This window comes from Penaeus vannamei, chromosome 2 (genome assembly GCF_042767895.1).
Source record: "Penaeus vannamei isolate JL-2024 chromosome 2, ASM4276789v1, whole genome shotgun sequence".
Classification (NCBI taxonomy): Eukaryota; Metazoa; Arthropoda; class Malacostraca; order Decapoda; family Penaeidae; genus Penaeus; species Penaeus vannamei.
The window spans coordinates 37,199,911-37,207,410 of NC_091550.1; the positions used below are offsets into that span (position 1 = coordinate 37,199,911).

At 39.0% G+C, this 7,500-nt stretch overlaps 6 non-coding genes across 6 annotated transcripts; 2 read left to right on the plus strand and 4 right to left on the minus strand.

The window, feature by feature from the left end:
* Positions 1-1,386: 1,386 nt before the first annotated feature.
* TRNAP-UGG (transfer RNA proline (anticodon UGG)) lies at positions 1,387-1,458 on the plus strand. Its single transcript has one exon. It is a non-coding gene; the product is annotated as a tRNA-Pro (tRNA).
* A 372-nt stretch (positions 1,459-1,830) lies between these two features.
* TRNAP-UGG (transfer RNA proline (anticodon UGG)) lies at positions 1,831-1,902 on the minus strand. The gene has a single exon. It is a non-coding gene; the product is annotated as a tRNA-Pro (tRNA).
* Positions 1,903-3,239: 1,337 nt separating this feature from the next.
* TRNAP-AGG (transfer RNA proline (anticodon AGG)) lies at positions 3,240-3,311 on the minus strand. Its single transcript has one exon. It is a non-coding gene; the product is annotated as a tRNA-Pro (tRNA).
* Positions 3,312-4,656: 1,345 nt separating this feature from the next.
* TRNAP-UGG (transfer RNA proline (anticodon UGG)) lies at positions 4,657-4,728 on the plus strand. The gene has a single exon. It is a non-coding gene; the product is annotated as a tRNA-Pro (tRNA).
* A 380-nt stretch (positions 4,729-5,108) lies between these two features.
* TRNAP-UGG (transfer RNA proline (anticodon UGG)) lies at positions 5,109-5,180 on the minus strand. The gene has a single exon. It is a non-coding gene; the product is annotated as a tRNA-Pro (tRNA).
* A 1,647-nt stretch (positions 5,181-6,827) lies between these two features.
* TRNAP-AGG (transfer RNA proline (anticodon AGG)) lies at positions 6,828-6,899 on the minus strand. Its single transcript has one exon. It is a non-coding gene; the product is annotated as a tRNA-Pro (tRNA).
* Between the last annotated feature and the right edge of the window lie 601 nt (positions 6,900-7,500).

The window sequence follows — 7,500 nt, forward strand, 5'->3', positions numbered from 1 at the left end:
TATACACTATGTATATATAAATGTATATTTGAAATATGATAAACTGCAAGCAGTATACGTTTGGTTATACACATTTGGTATTTATGCTTATTCTGCCCCAAGTAAAATGCCGACCACCGATTTTATGTTCATGTGATGACTTTACTGCATTTCTTTTTATCCCTAAAGTGAATTAGATTTTGCCCAGAAAATTAAATTTTAGAACGTGTTTATATCATGTAAAGTTCTCAGCTAAATATACATACACACATGTACATTCACATACACGCACGCACACACACACGCACGCATACACAAACACACACAAACAAACACACACCACACACACATATATATGTGTGTGTGTGTATGTGTATATGTATGTATATATATACCTTTATTTACTTACTTATATATATATACACATATACATATGTATATATACTTATGTATATGCATATATATGTATAGGTATGTATATATATGTATATATATACATATACACATATATGTATGTATATATATATATATATATATATATATATATATATATATATATATATATATATATATATATATATATATACGCATATATGTATCGCTATTTGCACACATGCACATATAAATATATATATATATATATATATATATATATATATATATATATATATATACATATATGTGTGTGTGTGTTTGCAAAGTTCGCAATTTCCTTCATTAAAAATGAAAGCCATGTATGCTGCCATAACCTTAAATAACTCAAGAAATTACGTAAATTCACCATTAGATCTGCGAACCGCATATCTGAGTCATATTTTCACCGAATAACCAGCTAGTATCAAATACACCTTCCAGACCTCACTGGTCACTTCTAGGCTGCTTCTGCGTTCGCTGACTAGTCGCGGAGTCGGGATCAACTTGCCCGATGTGACAATGTTAATTTGATGATGTTATGCACTAGAACCACCATCCCCCACAATCTTCCTTTTACTTCCCTGTTGCACGAACGATTCTCGCAGATTCTAGCCGGTTATACGCTCACATAGAGGAAGTCAAGAGAAGGAATGAGCTGCAAGATCGAAGGCAGTGTGCTCTTGCTGGCAGGAATTTCATTTTATGTCACTTCGTAGCTTTGTCATTACGTCACGAGGTTAGCAGGACTGAAAGGGGACTTGAAGAGCTTTTCGGGGCTGATGCCTCTAAATTTATGTCTAATTTATGTTTAATTACATTAATACATTTTATGATACTTAGAATTATATTACTCTAAAAGAAAGGTCTTTATCAATATGACCAAAACCTACGAAATGCCTTATAGTGACGTCAGCGCGTGAGGGTGAACGACCTGTAGCTATTACAGAGGTTTACAGATGTGTTTATTACCAGTCTTAACACCTTTCCTGTACCGGCCTGATGGTCTAGGGGTATGATTCTCGCTTTGGGTGCGAGAGGTCCCGGGTTCAAATCCCGGTCAGGCCCATTCTTTTACAGCAGGTGGCGAGGAAGGCGGCGCACTGCTGCGACGGTTCCACAAGAAGGCGCTGACGTTGCGATATCGGTGATCTTTGGGGGACACGGGATGAATAAAGATGGAAATGGAGCTTAGTACTTTGTAGAAAACAAAGAAACAAACCAATAGACACAGACACACACACACGCACTCATTCATATGAAAACGTATATATTCATACACAAATAGGTATTGCACTTCACGAATTTGTTTATACACCCCAATTGGGGACCTTGATTAGTTTCATATGTTTTACCCTGCCTGCAGGTTTATGAAACAGTCGCTGGTTTACTCCTCGATGACGTAGTGTGGCCTTCCTCGCCACCTGCTGTAAAGAAATTGGGCCTGACCGGGATTTGAACCCGGGACCTCTCGCACCCAAAGCGAGAATCATACCCCTAGACCATCAGGCCGATACATAAAATGAAATGTTATGTGTGGTGATAAATTGCGGAAAATTTCTGTAATGTCTACAGATCATCACCCGACACGCCCTGTCAAATTCATGCAGGAAATTGAGCTTGCCCACACCCGAAGTCTACTAATCTATCAAAGTCGACAGTCAATTTTTTTGTAAATCATGTTTGCAGTCCCATAGTTACTATTGGCAACAATATATTCCACAATTTACGATTTTCTGAAGAATTTGGCCTGTGTATTGAGCACCGTTCTGAGGACTTGGTTGAGCCACTTTCCTCTCTTTTTGCATTGTGGTGTGTCATTACAAAATTGTAGTTCATACTGTAAATATCTGGCGTTACTCATGCATGCAAAGGTGGTGTCACTTCAAATACATAAAAGGGCCACCTTTGAAGGCCATCCAATTTCTAATTAGTTTTTTGTCAACGAATATGTATATATATGTGTGTATGTGTGCGTATATATATAGGTATCTATCTATCTATCTATCTATCTATCTATATATATATATATATATATATATATATATATATACATATATATGTGGACAATTCCTACAGAAAACTGATGGGCTTTCAAATAAATATCGTTTTAGGTTTGTTTACGCGACTGGTGATGTAAAGAAAACGGAGGACAAGTTCTGAATGAATGACCACCTGTTCCCGCTCGAACACGCTGGCTGCACCCACGTGGGCGTGTAGCCGGCTTGAGTGGCGCATCCTACATGGAAAGTCAGCGGACTGGGTGCAGCTTCGGTGACTGGGCCTTAGCTGATATATTTTCGACTGGAAGACATTCTCAAAACCTCTGGAAGAGCTAAGTCACCGGGGTAAGTTTTCAGGAGTATATAGCGTCATATATATATACATGAACACACTAAAACACATACATATATATGTGTATATGTATATTCATATATATACATATATATGTATTGGTGTGTATGCATATGTATATACACATATCTATATATCAAAGATATCTAATGTTCAATTAACAATTTAGACGTAGCAAATACCTGGTAGCCCAGGGATATGATTCTCGATTTGGGTGCGACAGTTACAACAGCCTGGCTGTGTTCTGAATTTTCCATATAATTATGATAATGAGAACGAAGCCTAAAGGATGCCAGAAGAAAACGGGTTATTTAGAAATTAAAGTTTCTCATAGTACCATTTCTTATGGCATAAGTATATGGATTTACCCTTCTTGGTATCATTATGTTTACTTTATAGCGACCATTTCCTTGTCCACGCTATTTCCCTTCAGCGCTCACAATAGGTAATCAATCTCACTCTGTTGGATGATCCTATTAACATCCGAAAATGGAGGGCCTGACCGGGATTTGAACCCGGGACCTCTCGCACCCTAAGCGAGAATCATACCCCTAGACCATCAGGCCTTCTTCTTGAAGATGCGTCAGTGTATCAAGACTTACTATTGGTATTTGCAGAGCATAATTATCAGCATTAGTTATGAGTGCTGCTTGTCATCCGACAGTGTGGTTTGTGCTGATGAATTTCAGACACAAACGTGTTTCCTACATGTTCTTAAAACTTGTTAATTTAATGTATGAAACGTACATTAGAGAAACTGCCTCCTGATGGTAATATTCGAATATTACGTAGAAATGGATCTGAGAGTTGTGATGAGGAATCCTATGGAAGAGGCAAAGGAGAGCGTAGCGCGCCCATGTTTACAGTAGAGAGGCCAGCAGAATCTGCCAGGGCTCTCCGAGGGACCCTTCGCGACGCCCGAATAGATCTGCGAACCGCACATCTGAGTCATATTTTCACCGAATAACCAGCTAGCATCAAATACATCTTCAAGACCTCACTGGTCACTTCTCGACTGCTTCTGCGTTCGCTGACGAGTCGGAGTCGGGATCAACCTACCCGATGTGGCAATGTTAATTGGATGTTATGCACTAGTACCACATGTCCCCTCATTTTCCTTTCACTTCCCAGATGCACGAACGATTTACGCAGAATCTATCCGGTTATACGCTCACATGGAGGAAGTCAAGAGACATTCATATACTTTGGAAGAGATCGTCAGTTGTGTAACAATTTAAAATGTCTGTGAAAGCAAAACTTCATGAGTGATATAATCCGAATGGAACTGAACCTAATGCACTTGGAGCGTGAGTTGCAAGAATTGAGTCACTCTTGCAGATAATAAACTGGAAAAGTTGTTCATCTCAGATTATGATGCGAAGAGCAAAGGTCAGATTCGAAGTTGTATTCAAAACTGGAAATGACTGACATGTTTGGAAAGTTAAATGATAGGATCCCACGGCAAATCGCGTAAATAATTTCGTGGTAGAGGGCTGTGGAATCATGAGCAAGGGCTTGGTAAAATGCCTACCAAAGGAAGTAATCTGAAATGAATGGATAAAGAAGCAAAGAACTGCAAGATCAAAGGCAGTGTGCTCTTGCTGGCAGGAATTTCATTTTATGTCACTTTGTAGCTTTGTCATTACATCACGAGGTTAGCAGGACTGAAAGGGGTCTTGAAGAGCTTTTCGGGGTTGATACCTCTAAATGTATGTTTAATTTATGTTTAATTACATTAATGCACTTTATGATACTTAAAATGATATCACTCTAAAAGAAAGGTCTTTATCAATATGACCAAAACCTATGAAATGCCTTATAGTGACGTCAGTGCGTGAGGGTGAACGACCTGTAGCTATTACAGAGGTTTACAGATGTGTTTATTACCAGTCTTAACACCTTTCCTATACCGGCCTGATGGTCTAGGGGTATGATTCTCGCTTTGGGTGCGAGAGGTCCCGGGTTCAAATCCCGGTCAGGCCCATCCTTTTACAGCAGGTGGCGAGGAAGGCGGCGCAACGTCGATCGAGGAGCACTGCTGCGACGGTTCCACAAGAAGGTGCTGACGTTGCGATGTCGGTGATCTTTGGGGGACACGGGATGAATAAGATGGAAATGGAGCTTAGTACTTTGTATAAAACAAAGAAACAAACTAATAGACACAGACACACACACACGCACTCATTCATATGAAAACGTATATATTCATGCACATATAGGTATTGTATTTGTTTATACACCCCAACTGGGGACCTTGATTAGTTTCATATGTTTTTGCCCTGCCTGCAGGTTTGTGAAACAGTCGCTGGTTTGCTCCTTGATGACGTACTGTGGCCTTCCTCGCCACCTGCTGTAAAGAAATTGGGCCTGACCGGGATTTGAACCCGGGACCTCTCGCACCCAAAGCGAGAATCATACCCCTAGACCATCAGGCCGGTATAGAGAATGTTATGTGTGGTAATAAAGTCCGGAAAATTTCTGTAATGGCTACAGTTCACTCACCCGACACGCGCTGTCAAATTCATATCAAGAAATTAAGCTTCCCACACCCGAAGTCTACTAATCTATCAAAGTCGACAGTCTATTTTTTGTAAATCATGTCTGCAGTCCTATAGTTACTATTGTCAACAATATATTCCACAATTTACGATTTTCTGAAGAATTTGGCCTGTGTATTGAGCACCGTTCTGGGGACTTGGTTGAGCCATTTCCCTCTTTTTTTGCATTGCGCTGTATCATTACAAAATTGTAGTTCATACTGTAAATATCTGGCGTTACTCATGCATGCAAAGCTGGTGTCACTTCAAATACATATAAGGGCTGCCTTTGAAGGCCATCTAATTTCTAATTAGTTTTTGGTCAACGAATATGTATATATATGTATAAATGTGTGCGTGTGTATATATATATATATATATATGTATATATATATATATATATATATATATATATATATATATATATATATATATATATATTAGGGCGTGTGTGTGTACATACACACACACACACACACACATTATATATATATATATATATATATATATATATATATATATATATATATGTATATTAGGGCATGTGTGTGTACATATACATATATATATATATATAATTATATTTATATTTATATATATACAAGTATATACATACATACATACATACATACATATATATATATATATATATATATATATATATATATATATATATATATATATATACAAACATACACACATATATGCGGACAAATCCTACAGAAAACTGATGGGCTTTCAAATAAATATCCTTTTAGGTTAGTTTACGCGACTGGTGATGTAAAGAAAACGGAGGACAAGTTCTGAATGAATGACCACCTGTTCCCGCTCGAACACGTTGGCTGCGCCCACGTGGGCGTGTAGCCGGCTTGAGTGGCGCAACCATCACGGAAAGTCAGCGGACCGGGTGCAGCTTAGGTGACTGGGCATCAGCTGATATTATTTTCGACTGGAAGACATTCTCAAAAGCTCTGGAAGAGCTAAGTCACCGGGGAAAGTTTTCAGGTGTATATAGCGTCATATATATACATAAGCACACTAAACACACATATATATGTGTGTATATGTATATTCATATATATATACATATATATATATATATATATATATGTGTGTGTGTGTGTGTGTGTGTGTGTGTGTGTGTGTGTGTGTGTATGCATACGTATATACACATATGTCTATATATTAAAGATATCTATTGTCCAGTTAATAATTTAGACGCAGCAAATTCCTGGTAGCTCAGGGATATGATTCTCGATTTGGGTACGATAGCTACAATAGCCTGGCTGTGGTCTGAGTTTTCCATATAATTATGGTAATGAGAACAAAGCCTAAAGGGTGACACATGAAAACTCGGGTTGTTTAGAGATTAAAGGCTCTCACAGTACTATTTCTTATGGCATAAGTATATGGATTTACCCTTCATGGTATCATTATGTTTACTTTATAGCGACCATTTCCTTGTCCACGCTATTTCCCTTCAGCGTTCACAATAGGTAATCAGTCTCACTCTGTTGGATGATCCTATTAACATCCGAAAATGGAGGGCCTGACCGGGATTTGAACCCGGGACCTCTCGCACCCTAAGCGAGAATCATACCCCTAGACCATCAGGCCTTCTTCTTGAAGATGCGTCAGTGTATCAAGACTTACTATTGGTATTTGCAAAGAGCATAATTATCAGCATTAGTTATGAGCGCCTGCTTGTCATCCGGCAATGTGTCTCGTGCTTATGAATTACAGACACAAACGTGTTTCCTACATGTTCTTAAAACTTGTTAATTTAATGTATGAAACGTACATTAGAGAAACTGCCTCCTGATGGTAATATTCGAATATTACGTAGAAATGGATCTGAGAGTTGTGATGAGGAATCCTATGGAAGAGGCAAAGGAGAGCGTGTCGCGCCCATGTTTACAGTAGAGAGGCCAGCAGAATCTGCCAGCGCTCTCAGAGGGATCCTTCGCAACGCCCGAATAGATCTGCGAACCGCACATCTGAGTCATAGCTAGTATCAAATACACCTTCAAGACCTCACTGGTCACTTCTCGGCTGCTTCTGCATTCGCTGACGAGTCGGAGTCGGGATCAACCTACCCGGTGTGGCAATGTTAATTGGATGTTATGCACTAGTACCACATGTCCCCTCATTTTCCTTTCACTTCCCAGATGCACGAACGATTTACGCAGAATCTATCCGGTTATACGCTCACATGGAG